Source organism: Panthera tigris, chromosome F2 (genome assembly GCF_018350195.1).
Source record: "Panthera tigris isolate Pti1 chromosome F2, P.tigris_Pti1_mat1.1, whole genome shotgun sequence".
Lineage (NCBI taxonomy): Eukaryota > Metazoa > Chordata > Mammalia > Carnivora > Felidae > Panthera > Panthera tigris.
Window position 1 is genome coordinate 48,671,583 of NC_056676.1, and position 22,380 is coordinate 48,693,962.

A 22,380-nucleotide genomic window follows, 5' to 3' on the forward strand; every position below is an offset into this window, starting at 1 on the left:
GAAGTAAAAACTGTCCTGAAAGGTGGCCTGGTTGATAAGACTGTCCGACATTTTATTCTTGATCTTCTTTCTTATGTCATTGAAGAATACAGTATTTGCAAACTAACTTATTCCTTTTAGAAAATGCGGATATAGGGGCGCCTGGGTGGCTCAGTCGGTTGAGGGTCCGACTTCAGCTCAGGTCATGATCTCACAGTTCGTGAGTTCGCGCCCCACGTCAGGCTCTGTGCTGACAGCTCGGAGCCTGGAGCCTGCTTCAGATTCTGTGTCTCCCTCTCTTTCTCTGCCCCTCCCCTGCTCATGCTCTGTCTCTCTCTGTCTCAAAAATAAATAAAAACATTAAAAAAAAAAAAAAAAAAGAAAATGCGGATATACTTTCACTTTGACCTATTATTATAGATATACTCTATGTTTGAATTTACCTTCAAGACCAGACATCTCTTTGGTTACCTTTAATGTTACTTTGGATAATTAGTGCAATGATTCTTCCTATGATTACACATAACATGGGGAAGAATTATGTCAGAACTTTTTTCAGTTCAATTTTCTGTGTTTTATTTGTATTTGGCTTTTTGAGACCTTAAAGATGATCAGCTTGAATTTATATAACTTTTTAAATAATAATTACAGTTTATGGTCAAGATAATAAAACATCCTTTATCTCAGCATTATAACTTTGATCCGCTTCTGCTAAATGATTTCTCTTCAATCTTACTAAATCATAAATAGTTCTTTGTGCCATATGTTGTTTTTTTAAAAATTGTAGTTTAATAAACTCTATTATGAATGTATATCACCTCAGTTTTAGGAAATTTTAAGTAGAGATTTATTTTAAATACACAAAAATAGGGACACTTGGGTGGCTCATTTGGTTGAGTGTCTGGCTCTTGATTTTGGTCCAGGTCATGATCTCACAGTCGTGAGAGCAAGCCCCATGTCTGGCTCCATGCTGAGCATGGAGCCTGCTTGGGATTCTTTCTCTGTCCCTCTGCCTCCCCCTCCTCATGCTCGCTCTTTCTCGCTCTCTAAAATAAGAAAAAAATTTAAAAAATAAAAACACAAAAATATACGTTCAGGAATGCATATATATGGGGGGGCCTGGGTGGCTTAGTCGGTTAAGTGTACGACTGTTGGTTTTGGCTCAGGTCCTGATCTCACAGTTGGTGACTTTGAACCCCACGTTGGGCTCTGTGCTGATAGCACAGAGCCTGCTGGGGATTCTTTCTCTCTCCCTCTCTCTCTGCCCTTCTCCTGCTCCTGCTCTCTCTGCCTCTCAAAATAAACTTTAAAAAAAAAAAATGCATACATTTGTAGTAAAAATGTAAACGCACGGGGATGATAAAGATCAATATCCGAGCATGGGAGGAGGACACAGTCAGGGTGAGATACACAGGGGACTTCAGCCCTTTTCCTGAGGTCATCTCTTAAGTTGTGTGCTCATTCTATTTTTTATGCTTTCTTGGGTATCTTGAATATTTTACTATATTTTTCTTAAAGCTGAGAAGAGATCAACTATCTACCTTTTAATCCGTATGATCTGTTGTAGGCCTTAATGACTTGATTTTCAGATGAACCAAGTTATCTTGTGCACCTACACTGCTATTAGTTCAGGTGTTAGTTTCAAAGAAATATGCAAATACTGATCCAAAAACACGAGCCGTGGTTAGTTTGAAGTAGTTCAAGAAGCAGATGCCTAAATGGAATGAAATGTGCAAGAGATTTATGGGCGGGAACTGTCTGTAAAGGATAAAAAGGAGGGAGCAGTACACAGGGAGCGCCTTGTGTGTGGACTGTAGGCTTGACAACTGTGACAGAGGAGGAGGAAGAAAGGAGGCCTGGGTGGGAGGAGCCTCAGGCTGCCGTGTGGTTCTAAGAAAGGTCGTGCCAGGCTGAATGGGTGGTCCTGGAACCAAAGTTGCTTGTCAGAGGAGTCCTGTATTCAAGAATGGGCCAGCACTAGTACCCTCACTGTGCTCAGTCAGTGGCAGGGAGCGGCCGTGGGGAAGCATGACCTTAACAGCAAATGCAGTGGTGGCAGCCATACTTCCTGCAGCCGGCTCTTGAAGGAGTTGTGAGCAGAGCATTTCTATTGCCGCACCTCTTGTGCCACACAGACCCAGTTCTTACAGGTTTGGGGAGGAACTCCTCTGTGATTTCCATGCACCTCTTTTAGAAGAAGGAGTCTGGTTGAATGGTGAGTAACCCCTGCCTCTCAAGAGCCATGACTAGTATTCATCTTCTCTGTCTTCTGTCATCCGTTTTAAAATGTCCTCATTCACAGCGATATCACCTTGGCAAGTTTTGGTGGCTAATCTAATAGTGTGACGTAAACCTTTATTCCTGAGGAGCCTGAACCTTTGGTAATCGTATCCTTCTCAGACTGGGGTTGCTGCACATATCCATTAACAGCTGCTGTGAATCAAGGGAATACCAGCAGGCACCAAAGGGGTTGCCTGTGTTCTGCATATATTTCTTCTCTCTCCCCCCAGCTGCCTCTGGTCAAAGTCAATTATTTCTTCCAGCAGGCTGACCACTCTTCTAGCCTGCTGGATGGAAGTCCAAAATACTTTGATGATAGTCATAACTTAAGAGGGAGTTTTGCTGTGTTCCGTAGCAAGAGTGTGTACCCCTTTGATAAGCAGTTCTTCTAACCCTGCAGAGCCAGAGTGTTAGGAATGGTAAGCACTAGGTCACCAGGAATGATGGAGCTGTTCCTTTTCTCCCTTGGTCCTCAGATACATGTAAAGGTTTGTGATTTGATGGGTTTACTGCATTCAGAAGGTGGTACTCCAACTATATTGTATCTGAGCTGGTGCTTACATTATGTCATTAGTAGGCCATTCCACTGATCTATGAGATTGCATTAAAAAAAATTTTTTTTTTAATGTTTATTTTTGAGAGAGAGCACAGGACAGGGAGGGTCAGAGAGAGAGGGAGACAGAATCCGAAGCAGGCTCCAGGCTGAGCTGTCAGCACAGAGCCCGATGCGGGGCTTGAACTCACAAACTGAGATCATGACCTTAGCCGAAGTCAGACACTCAACTGACTGAGCCACCCAGGCACCCCGAGATTGCATATTTCTCTACTGTGTGTGTTACTTGACCAGTGGGGTCCTTTGGTTGGGCCCAGTCTTTTACCTGCTTTGCTTTGAAGTAGATTTCCTGGATGAATACCGTGTGAGTGGGACTCATGCCTGTGAATTAGGCATTCTGTTAATGCTCAGATTGTGGTGCTGACTGACGCTTTATGACTGATATCTGGGGATGCCGGTATAGGTGTCTCTGTGAAGTTGACTTGGTGGCCCTTCTAGGATCAAAGGGATCCACTGTAGTCTTGTTGACACCCAATGGTTGTTTGTTATTCTCAAGGAATAAATAGTGCCGTATCAGCACAATACTGGTCTCTGGCACAGTTTGGACAGTCGGAGACACAATAGCTAGATCAGCTTTGGTGAGTGGGAATTCATCTGTTGCACTCATTCAGAGCCTCTATCTCTGCCACAAGTCATTCCATCCATATGCCCCTTGTGCCTCTTCCAGGCTGGCTAATACCAACTAACAGAGTTATTTTGTCTACTTGGTGGTTCAGAGCCTCTTCCATTGTGGATTTTTTTGATGGGCATTAATGGGTTATACAAAATATCTACTTTTGACTCCCTCTTGTTCATCCATATATACCTCTACTCCAGACCTCCTTATCAGATCTCCTGGCCCTCTTCCTTCCACACCTTGACCAGTCATTGACCACTGCCCAGGAATCTCACCTAAGGCCACTTCTGCATAAAATGATAACCAGGTACATTGCTTATAGATCTACCCATTGGGAAGGTCTTCCCACTGTTTTTCAAGGCCATCCCTTCATGTGCCTTTAGCATAGCCATGGTCCATTTGTGCCTTGTGCCCACATACTGAGCCAAGCCAACCTATCAGTTAACTCGGTCATTATCCACCTCCTTCAGCTGGTTTAACCCCCCATGGCTGTCGGTACAAATGCGGGGAATGACCCTGATGCGACTGTGGCGGGTGATGCGGATGGAGGTCTATGCTACCTGCTCATATGGCTTCCTTGTGCCCTGTGGTCCTGCTTGGTCCTCTCAGATGTAGCGTTCTAGTCTTTTGATGGACTGCCTCTGACTTCATATAATTTTATGTTTTGGTGGTTCTGACTAAATTCAGCTCCAAAATGGGCAGTTGTGAACAAATGGTGTATTTGGTGTTCATCGTCAAGCATCCTGTGTCTATCAGAGCTCAATAAACGTGCCAGGAGCTACTTCCCAAAATGCGTAATTTTGCACTGCAGATAGCATGGCCTTGCTCTGGAATCCTAAGGTCTTCTGATTCTCCCACTGGGGCTTACCATAAACTTCACACTACATCTTTTTATACCACTGATGCTTCCGATCCTGTACTTCAGGGCTGCCTGTACCATAGCCTAGACCTGTAGCCTTCTGTATTACCCAGCAGATGAGCCAAAGCAGTAAGTATTCCTAGGTGTGAAATGTGTTGCCTGCAGAACTCAGATGTATCTACTAGGCACAGTGCTTCCTTTCAATGCAGCAGTTACATTTTGGAAGAGAAACGGTGGCACACCCCTGATCACTGGACCCCTAAAAGGTCACTAACACGACAGGTGCTGAACCTTGATAGGATTAATTTCTCGTCCTTCTGACCACATGTACCTTACCAACACTTCTAGCATGTCAGCCATCTCCTGCTTGTCCTGTCCGGTCAGCAGGAAGTCATCAATGCAATGTATAAATGCTCTGTGGGATGTCCAGTCAGCCTCGATCTTGTTGGACCATGAGAGAGCACAGGACAGTTAAAAACCCTAGGACAAAATTAAGTGAATATTGCTCATTCCATGTGAGTGTGAACTTTGATCATTTTTTCTAACTGGAATAGAAAACACATTTGCCAAATCGACAGCTGCATACCGTGTACCTGAGGCCTACCAACAAATTCCAACTGGGATCAGCACTATAATTTTTGACTGATTGCAGTGGTGCACATTACAGTGTTCCCCACATACCATCTGGTTTGTGCAGAGGTCAGACTGGCAAATTAAATGGAGATATGAAGAGACCATACCTGCTCCTTGCCTGTCCACCCACCCCCAGTGTAATAAATACTGCTTTCGATATACTATCTTGGTTGGGGGGATGAGGTGGCATTTAAGGCTCTTTTTACTTGTTTTTCTTTTCACAGCTCTTATCCTATGGTCAAGGACCCAATAGGGTAGTTATTCCAACTACAGGTATATCATTTTTTTAACGTTTTTTTGAGATAGGCAGAGATAGTGCAAGTTGGGGAGGGGCAGGAAGAGAAGGAGAGAGAGAATCCCAAGCAAGCTCCATGCTGTCAGTGCAGAGCCGGACACAGGGCTCAAACTCACGAACTGCAAGACCATGACCTGAGCCAAAGTCAGATACTTAACTGACTGAGCCACACAGTGCCCCCCACCCCGCCGCCGACTATATAATTTCTAATTATACACTGGTGAACTGAGGAAATGACAACTGGATAAGTCTGTGGACTCAGTAGACCTACTATAAGTTAGACTTTTCCATTTATAAGATTCCCCAGAACTTGTCATTCTAACAGGGTCATGATGACCCTCAGGTCTTTGAGAATAAAATGTTAGACCCTGGGTCCAATAATCCTTGCCATATCGTGGTATTCCCCTTTCTCCAGTGCACAGTTACAATAAGTAAATGACTGTAGGTCCTTTTGAGAAACCATTATAGCATATACTTGTGGTTTTGCAAGGTCCCTCCCCTCAGGGACCCAGCTACCTCTTCGGATCAGCGGTTCCAGCTCGAGTCTGGTAACTGAGCAAGAGATTGGACCTTTTTTTGTGTGATGACACTCAGTCTCCTCCATTCTTGCCTTCTTCTGGCTGTAGATGTCAAAGAGTACCATTAATGAATATCCATCTGTTTGCCTCAAGGACACCATACTTTAATGATTTTCCAACCTCCCTGCAGATTAAGGCTATTTGGCTGCCCCTCTACCCTTGCTGGTCATTACTGCCTCCTAGCTTTTAATGGTTAAGCACCACCACTTGACCTCTCATACTGGTGTGTTTGGGGTGCAAGGACATGATCGTGATGGATTTTAATGAGCTCACTGCCCTGAGGACTCTTCCTACCATCAGCTCTGGGCTGCAGAGGAGAACCAGCACTGAACTATTTGGTGATGTTAGTGTTCCTCTCACCAGCACATTCCTGGGGACTTTGTGTGTCCACACCTGGTGTGTCTTTTAGGCTTTCCCATGAACATAATCCGGTCGTCTCTGGCCTTACATAATATATCCATCCATCATGCCAACTTCCCTCAGTTCTTTATTTCTTCCTCCACAGGCTACCAGGGCAGCACAGTGTTTCCACTTGGCTCAACATTGGCCAGCACTTTCTCCAGGCTTCTAGGAGCCATCCTAACAGTGAGTGTCCCCCTTTCCCTAGGGTCCTTGCCAAGGTGCTAAATCCCATGGCAAAAGGAATGATTCATCCTCTTTCAGTATTAAACTCCCGCCCCCTTGAAACTCAATCCCAGCAGTACTCCCTTGGCTCCCGCCAGTAGATGCTAGTTCTTGCAGCTCCTTTGGTGTGTAATCTATTTCTTTTCTTGTCAGGCTCAACATATCCCTAACCAAGAAGTGCTGGAATTTAACTCCAGTTATTGGCCTAGCAGTCCAGAGTGTAGACAGGGAGTGCTCCGTACCGTTGCCTTGCGGGGAAGATGCCTCTGTGGTATCATCCCGTACAGGAGAAGTGCTAGCTGTTACAGAGAAGGGCTGGACCACCTCTCCAAGCTCTAGGGGTTCAGGGAGGTTTGCATTGCCCAAATCATCGGAATATCCCTGGAGTTCTCCCACCTCATGTTTCAGTGTTCTGTGTTTTCCCTACCAGAGCCCTTTCTTTAGCAAAACAGACCTTCATTGGCTGAGGATTTAAATGTCTCAGGAGCTCTGCGACTCCCACTGTCAAGTCCTATGTCTGCTCCCCAGCTTTGTCCACACCTTCACTGCAGGAGGTAAGGGCTGCTTTGTAAACTAGCAGAGTCCAGACTCTGGTTCTCACATTTAGCCTTTAATTAATGGCCCTCAGTTTCTCATTATTCTTTGGCCGGGCACCAGTACCACTTTAATAAGTAGCAACTCTGTTGTCCTTGGAGATATTGTGCCCTCGTCACTTTCAAATGCTTGAATTATCGGGGTGCCTGGGTGGCTCAGTCAGTTGAGTGTCTGGCTCTTAATTTCGGCTCAGGTCATGATGTCACGGTTCGAGGGATCGAGCCCCAAGTTGGGCTCTGTTCTGTCAGCTGTCAGCTCAAAGCCTACTTGGGATTCTCTCTCTCTCTGTCTGCCCCTCCCTTGTTCATTCTCTCTCTCTCTCTGTCTCTCCCCCCCCCCCCCAAATAAATAAATAAACTTAAACAAAAATGCTGGTATCGTCATACCTGCAAGGGTAGTTCTTCCCATCTGGACATTTTCCTAGGTCTTCACCCTGAAATCTTCAGCAGTTGGGCCACTCAGTTGGTCCATTTTATCAGCCAGGCAGTGAGTGAGCCTGTCTCCAAACTCCATCTGACCTCTTATTTTCTAGCACCCCTCCTACTACCAGGTTCCGTTCAGGTTCTCTGACAAACAGATGCCAAGACAGGGTTAGACAAGCCAAAGATTTATTGGAAGGAAGTATCTGTGAAGGTTAGAAGGCAGGAGCAGAAGTACACAGGGAGATCCTTCTGTCTTGGGCTCTACGCTTGACACCTGTGACAGGAGAGCCCCTGGCGGGGGCAGTGCAGTTCTAAGAAAGCTTTAGCGGAGCCACTGGGGAGTCCTTGAGCCAAAGTTGCCTATTAAAGCATTCCTTAATCCCTCGGGAATGGGCCAGGACTAAGACCCGCTACGTGCTCAGTCTTGGCTGGGAACAGCTGAGGAAAGCCTAGCCTTGAGGTGGATCTGGGGCTGCAGCTGGCTTCTTGGTCAACCACGTTCCCCACTGCTAGTCCTCTTGAAGGAGACCTGAGTGGCCCAGTTCCGTGGCTGCCCCAGCTACCGGCTCTCATACCCATTGTCATTCTTATTTAGTGTCTGTTGATATTTCTGCAGAGGAAGTCTCAGATCATTTAATAAGTACACAGTAATTTTTTACTTACCTTGAACTTAATGTGAGTGAAAGTGCAATTCGTTGCAAAGTGCTATTTAAATATTGGTCTTAAGTGATATGAACTGTCACGGAATTGGAAGTGACCATGGCAGAGAAAGAAGCCAAGCTCAACATTTAGCACTTGACGCATAGTGGGTGCTCATTAAATGTTTGTTGACATGAAATAAGACCCAGACTTGGGGTCTTGGTAGAATGTTTGCTGATGATTTTAGTTACATATTTTCATGACTTAACACTTTTCTCCTAATTCCTTTGTCCTCCATATGCCTGAGAATGCAGAATGTCTCTATTTACAAGTGCCTCTTTAAAACATATTTTGTCCTGAAATATTAAAAAGTGTATTGTTCATGTGCATGAATAAAAACATGTAACTCAATTTTTGATGGTGTTGACATCAAAAAATTTATTTGATAAAATAAAAAATTGATTAAATTCATGCCATGGAACTTTATGACATAACTGCTTAAGTTCACCTTTATGAAAATATGCAAGCTATTTTTGTCATTCATACCACACCTCAGTTTGAATCAGTTAATTGAAATAATTGATTCAAATCATGAATTTATGTGCATACACAGAAATACAGTCAAATATTTAAAGTTAGGGCAAATAGATAATATAAAATCCCTTTCTGATTTTATTGTTTCATTGAAAAGTAATCAGTATAACCAAGCAGGTCCCAACCATGATTCTTAAGGCATGGGGAAAGGGGACCGTGGGTGGCCCAATCAGTTAAGGGTTCAACTCTTGTTTTCTGCTCAGTTCATGATCTTGCAGTTTGTGAGTTTGAGCCCTGGATCTTGGGATTCTCTCTCTTCCCCTCTCTCTGCCCCTCCCCTGCTCACACCCGCTCACCCTCTCTCTCAAAATAAATAAATAAACTAAAAAAAAAAGTTTCAAAAAAAGGAATGGGGATGAGTGCACATATATCAAATCATGCTATTAAGAAACAAAGCCTCAGTTTTTCCTGTTGCTTGATTTCTTTTTAACTGTGATATGTTTCTTCTTCAATTTTATAAAACACAAAAAGAACACGGATTTTTCTACTTATTGAAGGGGATAGACAAGAGTTTTCAATGGCGAAAAAGATACCATTTCATGGTTCTGGCCTATCCACAAACCATCTGACCACTTTTGAAAGTTTAGATATTCAGGGGCTCCTGGGTGGCTCAGTCGGTTAAGCGTCCGACTTCGGCTCAGATCATGATCTCACGGCCCGTGAGTTCGAGCCCCGTGTCAGGCTCTGTGCTGACAGCTCAGAGCCTGGAGCCCGTTTCGGATTCTGTGTCTCCCTCTCTCTCTGCCCCTCCCCCATTCATGCTCTGTCTCTCTCTGTCTCAAAAATAAATAAACGTTAAAAAAAAAAATTAAAAAAAAAAAAGAAAGTTTAGATATTCACCCTTATCTTTTTCCATTTTTACTTGGAGGGAATACAGAGGGGAGTGATGGAAGGTGAAAGATCACAGAGCTCATTATCACTTATGACCACTGAGTTATCAACTCAGATAAAGATGTTGATGAAATGAATGTATAGGTTAAAACTTTTTTTGACATATAATTGACATGTAACAGTTTCAGATGTACAACATATGGTTCAATATTTGTGTATTCTGTGAAATGATCATCATACATAATTACAGTCTTTTTTCTTGTAATGAGAAGTTTTAAGATCTAGTCTTTTAGCAGCTTTAAAACACACAGCACAGAATTATTAACTATAGTAACCATGTTGTACATTACATCCCCAGGACTTATTACTTTATAACTGAAAGTTTCTACCTTTTGACCTCCTTCACCCATATCGCTTACCTGCCACTCCCCCCAACCCTGCCTCTGGCAACCAACAATCTGTTGTCTGTGTCTATGAGTTTAGTTTTTTGCTTGTTTTTGTTTTATTTTTTTATTATTTTTTTTAAATGTTTATTTATTTTTGAGAGAGCGAGAGAGTGTGAGCAGGGAAGGGGCAGAGACAGAATCCAAAGCAGTCTCCAGGCTCCGATCTGTCAGCACAGAGCCTGACATGGGGCTCGAACCCACAAGCTGTGAGATCATGACCCGAACCGAAGTCGGGTGCTTAACCGACTGAGGTACCCAGGCACCCCTGTTTTTGTTTTATTTTAGATTCTACATATAAGTGAGATCATATGATATTTGTCTTTTTCTGTCTGACTTATTTCACTTAGCATAATTCCCTGTAGTATAAGCCCTGATCTTTGGGTTTTATTTTTTTAATGTTTATTTATTTATTTTGAGAGAGAGAAAGAGAGCATGCACATGAATGGAGGAAGAGCAGAGAGAGAGAGAATCCCAAGCAGTCTTCGGGCTGCATAGCCCAATGCTAGGCTGGAGCCCAGGAACCCTGAGATTATGACCTGAGCTGAAGTCAAGAGTCAGATGCTTAACTGACTGAGCCACCCAGGCGCCCCAAAGCCCTGACCTTTGGCTTTACTTTTTGTAGTGCAAGTGCCAGCTTTGATTGCTGGGGCATCTACTTCAAAGGTGGCTATCTTGAATAAAGCCCTTGCCCACCATAGGACTTGATAAAGAGGCCATAACGCCCCTCCCCTATCAGTTGTCTTTATTTTAGAGATCTTGGTTGATTTTGAGAATTGACTGCTTGGGCCACTTGTGTGTTTCTCTTTCCACACTTTAAATTTCCTCTCTTCTGCTTTAAATTCACCAATAAAGAGTGAGCCTGAATGCTAGGCCTTCATCCTCGACCCTATTAAAAAGCAGAACCCTAGGCCCATACATGCCTTCTCTCTTTTTCTCTGTAAAATTTCTCTATGTAGCCACAGATGGTCCTATAAGTAATTAACCTTGTTTCTTTCAAAATTTCCTTATAGTTATTGCTGAGGGCGTCTTGCAATCATAATAAGAACCACACGGGCTGGCTTAGCTACAACATTGGTTATTGATAAGCTGAGATTGGCACACATGCCCTCAAAGCGCATCCATTTTGTCACAGATGGCAAGATTTCCTTCATTGTGTGTGTATGTGGGGTTTTTTTTAATCCTTTTATCTGTTGATAGACAGTAAAGTTGCCTTCATGTCTTGGCTATTGTGAATAATGCTGCAGTGAGCAAGAGAGTGCAGGTATCTCTTTGAGATCCTGATTTTAATGCTTTTAAACATATATCCAGAAGTGGGATTGCCGGATCATATGGTAGTTCTATTTTTAATCTTTTAAGGAAACTCCATACAGTTCCATAAAGTTTCCATATTGGCCTTGCCAATTTAAATACCCACCAAAGGTGTACAAGGGTTCCTTTTACTCCACATCCTTGTCAGCACTTGTTTTCTTTCTGGTTTTGTTGTTGTTGTTGTTGTTGTTGTTGTTGTTTGTTTGTTTTTTTAAGTAATAGCCTTTCTTGGGGTGCCTTGGTGGCTCAGTTGGTTAAGTGATCAACTCTTGATTTTGGCTTAGGTCATAATCTCATCGTTCTTGAGATTGAGCCTCACGTCAGGCTCTGCACAGACAGTGTAGAGTCTGCTTGGGATTCTCTTTCTCCTTCTCTCTGCCCTTCCCCCACTTACACTCTCTGACTTTGTCTCTCAAAATAAATAAACATTAAAAAATAGTAATAATAATAGCCATGCTAAAAGGTGTGTAGTGATATCTCATTGTGTTTTTTTTTAATTTTTTTTTTAACATTTATTTATTATTGAGAAACAGAGAGACAGAGCATGAGCATGGGAGGGACAGAGAGAAGGGGAGACAGAATGTGAAGCAGGCTCCAGGCTCTGAGCCGTCAGCACAGAGCCCGACGTGGAGCCTGAATTCACAAACTGCAAGACCATGACCTGAGCCAAAGTCAGACGCTCAACCAACTGAGCCACCCAGGTGCCCCTCATTGTGGTTTTTATTTGCATTTCTCTAATGATTAGTGATTTGAGTGCCTTTTCACACACCTGTTGGCCATCTTTGTCTTCTTTGGAAAAATGTGTATTCAGATCCTCTGCCCATTTTTTAATTGGAATGTTTGTTTTTTTGCTATTGAGTTGCATGGGTTCTTTATATATTTTGGATATTAACCCCTTATCAGATATATGATTTGCTAATATTTTCTCCCATTTGGTAGGTTGCTTTTTTGTTTTGTTGATGGTTGCCTTTGCAGTGTAGTCATTTGGTGTAGTCCCACTTGTTTGTTTTTGCTTTTGGTGTCAGATCCAAAAAGTCATCACCAAGACCAATGTCAATGAGTTTACTGCCTGTTTTTCTTCCAGGAGTTTTATGGTTTCAGGTCTTACATTCAAGTCTTTAACCCATTTTTAGTTCATCATTGGGTATGATTTAAGATAGTGGTTTATTTTCAGTTTTTTGCATGTGTGTGTCCAGTTTTCCCAACACCATTTATTGAAGAGACGGTTCTTTCTCTGTTGTATTTTCTGGGTTCTTTTGTCATCACTACTTGACTCCATAAGTGTGGGTTATTTCTGAGTTCTCTCTTCTGTTTCATTCATCTGTGTGTCTGCTTTTATGCCAATGCCACACTGTTTTAATTACTATAGCTCTGTAATATAGTTGAAAATCAGGAAACATGATGCCTCTGGCTTTGTCCTTCTTTCTAAAGATTACTTTGGCTATTTAGAGTTTTTTCTGATTCCATACAAATTTGAGAATTATTTGTTCTAGTTTTGTGAAAAATGCCTTTGGAGGTTGATGGAGATTGCAATGAATCTATAGATTGCTCTGAGCAGTATGGACATTTTAACAATATTTGTACTTCCAATCCATAGGCATAGCATATCTTTCCATTCATTTGTGTCATCTTCAGTTTCTTTCATCAATGTTTTATAGCTTTCAATGTACAGGTCTTTCACCTCCATGGTTAAATTTATTCCTAGGTACTTTATTCTTTTTGATTTAATTGTAAATGAGATTGTTTTCTTAATTTCTCTTTCTGAAAGTTCATTATTAGTATATGGAAACATAACAGATTTTTTAATGTTGATTTTGTATCCTGCAGCTTTACTGAATTTATTTTAATAGTTTTTTGGTGGAGTTCCTAGTAATATCATGTCATCTAGGCTTTTTAAAAAAATAGTATTTAAAAAAAACCCAAACACTTGGCACATATTGCAAATATTCAGGGACGGGACCCACTTCTCAAATGAATCTTAATGCTCTAGAATTGAAGTTTAAGAGTTTAATTAAAAACCTTTTTTTTTTTTTCTTAAAAATGTTTAAGAAGAGTCTGGATTCTGAGCTCCCAGTTACCTCAGAGCAGGGCTTTTTTACTTTTAGCCCTGTGGTCTCAACTGGGGCCAGTTTTGTCCCTTTGGGGGCATTTGACAATGTCTGGAAGATTTTTTTTTTAAATTATTATACCCAGTGGGGAAAAGGTTGTTACTGGCATCTAGTGGGTAGAAGCCAGGGAGGGCTGCTGCTAAACGTCCTACAGTGCAGAGGGCAGCACCCCGACCATGAAGAATGATCTGGTACAAAATGTTAATAGTGCCATTGTTGGGAAATCTTGCTTTGGTCAAATTTAGCCAAGCCGATAGAGAAATAATAACAGGAATCCTCCTCTTTTTTTTAAAAACAAAATTCAAAACTGTAAATTTTAAGCAGTTTATACTTCATTAAGAAAAGAAAGAAAACAGGTTAGGAAAACTGTGTCATTATCTAGTAACATCTTACACTTATAGGCAATAAGAGCGAGGCTAACAGGAAAGGACATCCGTCCCTTGCAGCCTCCTCTGAGTAATCAGTTCCAGTCACTGAGGCCAGCATTCACTGATTTACAAAGTTGAGTAGAATGGAAGTTTACTTCTGTTTTTCTTTCTCTTCCATCATTTGACTGATCTTTCTCTCGCTGTTTTTCCTGCTCATGTTTTGGCTGACCTGAAGTCTGATTTGCACCTTAGCCCAGGGAACGTCAATGTATGTACCGTGTAAAAAATGAAACAGCCAGAGTATGGTGTTTGCCTGGCATCTTGTCAGGGCATTGGGTACTATTAACTTGAGAGGAAGTAACACCTGCTGAGTCACTGGTACTACTGTGGTTTCCATAGTGATGTCTCAGTGAATTACAGTCAACAGAACCTGACTGGTTAAAGACATGAGCGATTAACTCGTAATTCAAGCTTTTTATTAATCTGGACATGGGAACATGATTTTGATCACTTTGAAATGTAACTTTTTCAGTCAAAATTTTTTCAAATAAAACGCAAAGATATGTTTTAAGAAATGAGGTTGTTAGGGTAAACCCTGAGGAATGAAACATGGATGGAGGTGATGTGAATGAGTTGGTTAAGGAGTTAGAGAAATGCTAGTGAATACAAAAGATTGATAGTAACCTTCAGGAAAGAAAAGTTGCATCAAATGCCTTGTAATTAAGTCTTGCCATTTGGTCACTGCTACAGCCCTTTTCTTTGATGGAACCAGAGAAAGCAGATTGTTAGTCAACCTTTTTTTTTTTTTTTTTTTTTTTTTTTTTTTTTTTTTTTTATAATCCCCATTCATCATCTTATTTTAAAAAAAGAGGAAGGGGGTGCCCGGGTGGGTCAGTTGGTATAGCATGAGACTCTTAATCTCAGGGTTGTGAGTTCGAGCCCCATGTTGGGTGTAGAGATTATTTATTTTTTATTTTTTTTAACATTTATTCATTTTTGAAAGGCAGAGAGAGACAGAGCACGAATGGGGGAGAGGCAGAGAGAGAGGGAGACACAGAAACAGAAGCAGGCTCCAGGCTCCCAGCTATCAGCACAGAGCCCGATGCGGGGCTCGAACTCACGGACCGCAAGGTCATGACCTGAGCCGAAGTCGGCCGTTCAACCGAATGAGCCACCCAGGCGCCCCTAGAGATTACTTTAAAATAAAAATCTTAAAAAAGAAAAAAGGAGAATACACCTGAAACTAATATAACACTGTATGTTAACTATAGTAGAATTAAAATAAAAATAATTTTTTTAAAGTAAAAAGGAAGGGAAAGAGCAAGTGATTTCCCCCTACTTGCTACCCATTTAGTGATGTGGATGTAGAACAGTCTTTCTGTCCTGTCTTCCTTCTTTCCTTCCTACCTCCCTTCCTTCCTTTGTCCCTCCGCCCTTTGTTTTCTTCTTTCATTCCTTCCTCCTCCATCTCCTCCACCTTCATTATCTTTTATATTTTTACAATTCCCGAATAGATTAGGGAGATTTTTTAAAAGTTGGTGTGACATCTCAATACTAGAGAGACTTAAGGACTGTGTCATAGGAAAAAAGGAAATCAGGCACCTTAAGTCTTTAGAGGACATTCATGGTTAGCTTGGATGTTTGAGCAGTGAATCCAAAATTAGTTGCAACCCAGTGAACATTGGTGATTTTTTTTTTAACGTTTATTTATTTATTTATTTATTTTCTAACGTTTATTTATTTTTGAGACAGAGAGAGACAGAGCATGAACGGGGGAGGGTCAGAGAGAGGGAGACACAGAATCCCAAACAGGCTCCAGGCTCCGAGCTGTCAGCACAGAGCCCGACGTGGGGCTTGAACTCACGGACCGTGAGATCATGACCTGAGCCGAAGTCGGCCGCTCAACCAACTGAGCCACCCAGGCGCCCCAATTTATTTTTGAGACAGAGAGAGACAGAGCATGAATGGGGGAGGGTCAGAGAGAGGGAGACACAGAATCCGAAACAGGCTCCAGGCTCTGAGCTGTCAGCACAGAGCCCGACACGGGGCTCAAACTCACGGACCGTGAGATCATGACCTGAGCCAGTCGGCCGCTTAACCGACTGAGCCACCCAGGCGCCCCTGAACATTGGTGATTTATACAGGGCCTTAAGGCCCCAGAATAGAAGGAACTAAATAAGCATTTGATTATTTGGTGAAAGAAGTTAAAAAAAAAGTTTTTTTTTAATGTTTATTTAATTTTGACAGAGACAGAGTGCGAATGGGGGAGAGGCAGAGAGAGAGAGGGAGACATAGAATCTGAAGCAGGCTCTAGGCTCTGAGCTGCCAACACAGAGCCCGATGTGGGGCTTGAACCCTAAAACAGTGAGATCATGACCTGAGCCAAAGTCCAACACTTAACGGACTGAACCACCCAGGTGCCCCATAGTGAAGGAAGTTTTAAAACATAATGGATCAGTGTTTTCCAGGTGTTTAGTATTATGACACATAATGGTGCCAACGGTGCATACATTTTATTATTTATTTATTTATTTATTTATTTATTTATTTATTTTAATGTTTATTTATTTTTGAGAGAGAGAGAGAGAGAAACAGAGTGCAAACAGGGGAGGGGCAGAGAGAGAGGGAGACACAGAATCCGAACCAGGCTCCAGTCTCTGAGCTGTCAGCACAGAGCCCGACACGGAACTCAAATTCATAAACCGCAAGATCATGACCTGAGCTGAAGTCAATGCTTCGCTGACTGAGCCACCCAGGCGCCCCAATGGGACATACGTTTTAAAGTAAACATTAAGTTTGTTTTGATCCCTTTCTTCAAAGTTATTAAATAGCTAGGGTTAAGTCAGGTACAAGAACTCTTTCACTGATTGAATGGATGAGTGAATGAATGAATGATTTATTGAATGAACTTTTTTTCATTTAGTTGACATTTGAGTCTCAGCTATGGGTGTGTGTCTTAAGTCAGCTGTATGCCTGGTTTCTTCACAGGCAGTGAAGGTAATGTCCAAAAATGAACTCATTATTTTGCTCCAACTCCCAGATTTCATCTCCTGTACATTACCTATTTCTGAATGGCACATCACCCACAAAGATACCCAGACAGAAACCTGGGTATAAGGAGGCAAATTTTATTATTAATAATAGTAATAATAACAATGGCTGCTCATGTTTATTGAACACTCATAATACTGCAAATGCTTTACATGTGCTTAATTTAAGCTGATTTAATTCTCTTAAGAACCCCAAAGGTTCTATTATAATAGAACCTTTATAGGCCCTATTATAATCCATATTTAGTCTCTGTACTCTGCGTTCAATCTGTAAAAGCTTCTGCAAGGATCTCAGTCTCCGAGGAGTTAGACATGAAAACAAGTAATCGCAATCCATTGTGATGCCTTAGCAGGACACCATAGCAGCAGCCATGCGGAAAACCCTATCTTCCTGCTGGGAAAGGAAGAAGCCCTCCGGAGGTGAATGATGTTTATCAAATGCCAGCTAGTTCTGGTATATTGCATGGGTGAGCAGAAATATAGCAGGGCTGTTTTCAAAATAAATCTGTGATCCCTCATTCAGATATGTCACTATTAATGAAAGAAACTGTTGCAGGAATGCTATATTATCAGAACTTGATTACCCTAGGACAAATAGTACATAAAGTTTGGGCTTCTATTCTCCAGAGAGATAAAAGAATTATAGAAATCTTATTAGGTACTAAGGATGAATGGTTCCGAAAGAACAAAAAACATTTTTAGGAGTCTAGGGCACAGGACAGAAAGAGTGACTGTTAGGAAAGATGAAAGTTGGTGGGGTGCCTGAGTGGCTCAGTCGGTTGAGCATCTGACTCTTGATTTCAGCTCAGGTCATGATCTCACAGTTCGTGGGTTCGAGCCCTGCATTGGGCTCTGTGCTGATAGCTCGGAGCCTGGAGCCTGCTTCGGAGTCTATGACTGACTTCCTCTTTCTTTCCTCCCTCACTTGTGCTCTATCTCTCTCTGTCTCTGTCAAAAGTAAATGTTAAAAAAAGTTATTAAAAGAAAAGATTCTCTCTCTCTCTCTCCCTCTGCCCCTCTTCCCCACTTGTGTGCTTTCTTTCTCTCAAAACAAAAACAAAAGAAAAAAGATGAAGGTTGGTGTGAGAATTGGAGGCACTGAGGCAGAGCAGGGTGTGCTAGAGATCTGGGTGGACAGGCCCATGACAAGATCAGCCACCAGCAACAAAATAAACTGCCAGCAAGTGCACACGCATGTGCCTATGTAAGCGCGAAGGAGCAGAAGAAAAGATGACACCAGCAAAAAGGGAAGACATCTCCTCTGATCTTTACTCCCAAGTTCACCCAACCAAAGGAGGAAATTATATATATATTTTAGGGCCAGCTTTAAAGCTAGTCCTGAATGATTTTGTGATTCCCTCTCTCCTGCTCCCACTAAATAAAATCTCTCTTTACTGCAACTAAACACAAAGATTAATATGTAATGATTGGTTGGGTTAATACATTGATTTAAACACAGTATAGCTTTGTTGTAGATTGGGGATCATTTTGTTGCAAGGAACATTTTCCTCAGGGCGGTTAAAGAAATATATGGTGGGGGGGGCGCCTGGGTGGCTCAGTTGGTTAAGCGGCCAACTTCGGCTCAGGTCATGATCTCACAGTCCGTGAGTTCAAGCCCCGCGTCGGGCTCTGTGCTGACAGCTCAGAGCCTGGAGCCTTTTTCAGATTCTGTGTCTCCTTCTCTCTGACCCTCCCCCGTTCATGCTCTGTCTCTCTCTGTCTCAAAAAATAAATAAACGTTAAAAAAAAAATAAAAAAAAAAAAAAGAAAGAAAGAAATATATGGGGAAGAGTCTCAGAAACCCAGGGACAAGAACCCCAGTACCTCTGAGCCAGATATTCAGGGCTCTGGAGCTGGGCATTGGAAGATCACAAGGAAATGAGACTCCTTCTGCATCTGCTCTGTGGGTTCTCTACCCACTGGCTTCTTTTCCTTGCTCATAATTTCTATTCTTCTATAATGTCAGCTCTTTCTGTCCCCAAACAACTGCCCCAGCCTGACTGGACATGACTTTTCAGTTCCAGTGCTCTCTCATTTGGCTACTTACCTCTGTGTCTTTCAATTTCCATTTCCCAGAGACAAAAAACCCCTTCTTATTTGGGATCAGCTGTTTGAGGGCAGAGTCCTTTGTGTCAGAGGCACTTGGAGGCCCAGGTTAACAGGTCTGCTCTTGACTACTTGCATAGCGTGAGCTAGAGGTGGGAGTTTTCAAAATGAGCTGTGGGTACTAAGCCACTAATTGTTCAGTACATTTCAATTAATCATCAAAATAAATAGCAGTATTCTCTCAGCATTTTGATATGGGCAAGGAAGTGAAGAAAACAGGGACTTGGGAATCTGAAGTAGGGGATAGGTCGCTCTGAGTTGATAAAACGCACAGAAAGAGGAGGCTGATTTCAACCTTAACTCACTTTGACTCCTCTGTTTTCCTAGCTGCTCAACAGCAGGTCTCCTGATGATCACCCCAAATACCCTCCCAGGCTCAGTCTTGCCTCTCTTCTCCTGAAATGGGAAGTATAAAGGGGGCTTGGAACTTCATCAGGATCCCTAGACCCTCAGTGTTTCCTTGGATCTGGATGTAGATCTTAATTGTCATCCTTTCTCCATGTGTCTCTACCCTGAGTCCTCTGTGGTGAGTAGTGCCATGGAACCCTAACTATCTCCTACCAAATTGGCTTCCCCATGCTGGATCTTACTAGCCCATGCCCTGCTTACTGAGATAATGGAATTTGGTAAGTTCTTTGGCTTCTAAACTTCCACACTCAGAAAACTTCCCTCCATGCCCTGACTAGCCAGTGATGAGCCCCGGAATTCTGCCAGGCTCACGAAACCACAGCCATGACCAGCAACTGCGGCCCCCATTTTGCAGAGCCTGAGCTTCTGTCTTGCTGCCAAGATCCCAGCATGCCTTGCACCCGAGAAGAACACAAACTTTGCAGACTTTGTAATTACCTCAAAAGGAATTTTATCACCTTAGCAGGGATAAAATAGAGGCTATGTACAGAGGTGTTGTTGTCCTGCTAACACGTTCAGGAAGCCTTGCCTCGCATGCTTTATGAAGCTTTTTATTGGCTTTAACACCTTGAACTTCCTCATGAAGAAACTTATTTCCCCAAAGCTTCCTTAATCAAAACATCACAACATTAGATTTGTGAGAAAATTCCCTTAACCAATTAGAATTGGTAGGGAATATAAACCCAAATATTGAGTTTGGTATGATGGTAATACATGCTCCACAAAGCTATTGTTCTCAATATTTGTAATTTAAAAATTCATTTGGACTTACATGTGTTATCACAGTACATAGAATCCCAAATATAAAAATTTCAAGCTCAAATATAACAAGTAACTAGAACAAAGTATTTGGGTCCAGGTGCAATGCAATAAGGAAATAGGTCAGAAAATTAAATTATAAAAAGCAATCTTGTTAATTAGATTCTTTCCAGGTGAAATGGGAACCTTTGAATAGCATTATCCTTTCCGATTTATAATTAATGAACTCAATCTTTATTGTAACAAAATTTCCTATTCATCCATCGGGGATTTTCGAGTCACTATCATTCATTTTATGAGGAAAAAATGTGAACTATTTCCTAGAGGAAATACATATTTTAAAATAATTTTTACTAATCATGTTTTGCTTAAATTGGAGTAAATAAGGTAGAAGAAATTATTTACTCCAAATCTATATTACATAATAACCAATCATGCCTATAGTGTGTGACTATATGCCAAACACTTACCTGTTTAGACTCAGTCATTTCATATGGAAAATGGGTCTATTAAAGTTGTCATATGCACACCTCCACAGGGCTGAGGGTTTCTAATGAGACAAGGACACACCCGAGCCAAAGAGCAAGATGCTTGCTTAAAGACCTAAAAATCAAAGTCAAGGATGGACGTAGATGGAGTCTGTAATTTGAATCAGCCATTGGAGGTTACCCTTGAGCAGACTTTCTTTGCTGCCCTTACAAACATGTCTGAAATTCTTGGCTGAAATTCTACCCCTTCATTAAAGTAACACTTTAGTAAATTATCATAAGCAGTATGCAATGGACATTTGTCCTTTTTGTGGTTGCCCAGTATCTACTTTGATGGAATCTGCACTGTGTGATTCTTGGAAGTGATGGAGCCAGACGCTCCCTCTCCCTATTCCCTTACGGGCAAAGCCAATTAGATGCTTCTGCCCAGTGCTTTGAATCTGGGGTAAGTGAAACCATTATGTAGGCACAGTTCTGAACTGACACATGGAAGTGTATCCAGCAGCAATGGAAAGCAGCAGTGGCAGTTGTATCCATCAATACATCCCAAACAGACCATTCCTGCAGTGGGACTTTGGCCTGTTTCCAGTTCCCCAACCTTCCTGGCTACTATCGAATTTCTGGCCTTGGACTCCAGCCTTCATATCCAATCTGTGATCTATCCTATACCTTTCCAACAAATTATGTTTCTGCTGAAGCTAGCAATAGTCAGTTTCTGTCTGTTTTCAAGAACAAGTATATAGCTCTTGGCCAACGAATTCATTAGGAAATTACCTTTCGGTAGTTGTATGAGAAAAGAGTCTAATTGAATAGCTTTTTGTAAGTAAACCTTGATTTTCTGAGAATTATTTTTCTTTAAAAAAAAAAAGGTGAGTGGAAGCCCTACAAAGAATAGTAAACCCTGTACAATCTATTGATCTGAGTATCTTGCATATGAATTGCTGCTTCTTCTTATCACTACTTCTGACGCTCAGCCTCTTATTTCCAACTGGACTGCAAGGGACTGTTTGTTGCTGTTGTTTATTGCTTGATTTCTCAACACATAAACACAGTCTATCAGATCCTAGGTACTCAATTGAGTTTGTTGGATAAATGTGATGAATCTCTTCAACATGATTTATAGAGAGTCTTATTCTAGCTCTATTAAGCCTTCAAATAAATTCTTATGAGCTAGTTTGGGAACTTATTCACAATTTGTAACTTGTTATACTAGAAATTATATTGCAAGAGTCCTATACAATTAAGCTTTCATAAGACAAGAGTCCTTACAATTAAGCTTTCATAAGACAATTTCAGGTAGGTTAGGGACTGCCCTTCTAGTGGAAGAGAGCTAATGTTAGCAGTGATGACTTAAGATCGATCTGAGTTGATAAAATATCACTGGGATGTTAATACGTGAATTGACTAGTAACTGTTCTCCATTTTAAAATGTTTTCTCAAATTCTCTCTTCAGCCGTAACTAAGCACCAGATAGCTAAAGCAAATTAGTAAAAAAGGAAATTATTTTTGAATAATAATAATTCAAATTATTTTGAATAATAATTTTGAATAATGCCAAAGAGGCTTCAGGAACCACCCTCCCCAGCTTGAAGACTGACCGTACCCACTAACATTTCTCCTCCTACTGTCATCCTAGGCATCAATGCCTGTTTTCCAGCTGCCATACCATCATCCTATCTCCCACTCCTCAGCGCCTTCTACCTGCCCTACAACATGCTAGCATTGCTCTATTGATTAATATGATAATTACCCAGAGACTAGACATCTACCTCTGGATGTCCT

The 22,380-nt window shown here is 41.7% G+C and overlaps 1 long non-coding RNA gene across 1 annotated transcript; it reads left to right on the forward strand.

Annotated features, from left to right (window-relative positions):
• Positions 1-5,515: 5,515 nt before the first annotated feature.
• Positions 5,516-7,031, forward strand: LOC122234857. The gene is made up of 2 exons (XR_006212795.1): positions 5,516-6,438; positions 6,908-7,031. It is a non-coding gene; the product is annotated as an uncharacterized LOC122234857 (long non-coding RNA).
• Positions 7,032-22,380: the final 15,349 nt, after the last annotated feature.